Consider the following 1,377-nt stretch of genomic DNA (forward strand, 5'->3'; position numbering starts at 1 on the left):
AGGCTGTGGAGTTTAAACGATGATCAGTTGCTAATAAGGGACCCAAAGTGTGCCATATATCCCCCACATTATTACATCACCACCATCAGCCTGAACAGTTGATACAAGGCAGGATGTCTCCATGCTCTCATGTTGTTTATGCCAAATTCTGACTCTATCATCTGAATATCACAGCAGAAATCAAGGCTTGTCAGACCAGGCAACGCTTCTTCAGTCTTCTATTTATTGTCCAATTTTAGTGAGGCCGTGCGAACTGTAGCCTCAGTTTCCTGTTCTTAGCTGACAGGAGTGGCACCCGGTGTGTCTTCTGCTGCTGTAGTCCTTCTGCTTCAAGGTTGGACGTGTTGTGCGTTTAGAGATGCTCTTCTGCAGTCCTCAGTTGTAATGAGTGCTTATTTGAGTTAATGTTGCCTTTCTATCAGCTCGACCAGTCTGCCCAATCTTATCTGACCTCTGGCATCAACAAGGCATTTTCACTGTATATTTTCTCTTTTTTGGACCATTCTCTGTAAACCCTAGAGATGGTTGTGCATAAAAACCCCAGCAGATCAGCAGTTTCTATACTCAGACCAGCCTGACTGGCACCAACAACCATGCTATGTTCAAAGTCACTTAAATCAATGTTTGGTTTGAACTTCAGCAGATCTTCTTGCCCATGTCAATATGCTTAAAGTTGCTGCTATGTGATTGGCTGATTAGATGTTTGCATTAACGTGCAGTTGAACAAGTGTACCTAATAAAAGTGACTGTTGTATAGTTCACATTAAAAAATGGTAGAATAAATGATAAAACCAGGATTGCATTATAAGTAAATGGGAAAAAGTGAATAACATGCTATTTAATTAGGGAAGCCTTGACTCTCATTTACACTTGGATCAACAATACATAAAATAATACAATTGCATTATTGCAAAGAATAAAAATCTCTTCACCTGAAAATAAAATCATTTTTTATTTTTGAACAAAGAAGTACACATGGCTATTTGTCTATTCAAAGCTTCTTCAATTGGCAAACTTTTATGACATTGTTTGGAAAATTATACTCAACTTCTCTGTGAAAGCTATCAATGAAATAACTCCTTTAAAAGGTCACGGTGAGATTCTTCGTTTAGCCAATCAGAATGTGTCTCTGTCAGCTTGTCAATCATTTTGCACATTCACAGCGTGCGGTCCATATAATGGAAAGACCGAAGTCGATAGCGTGAAAGATGAACTTGGAATGGTTTTCATGAGTTTAAAATGCTCAAGAGCACAGCCCGATGAAAACAACCTACTACTTATTTGTGAATTGGTTTCTCTATCTAGTAAAGTCACAGGTAAACCTTTTGTGCATTTTGCATTTGTTGCAAACATAAGAAACTGAGACTGTTCTCATGG

This window comes from Abramis brama (assembly GCF_963993115.1).
Source record: "Abramis brama genome assembly, chromosome: 14".
Classification (NCBI taxonomy): Eukaryota; Metazoa; Chordata; class Actinopteri; order Cypriniformes; family Leuciscidae; genus Abramis; species Abramis brama.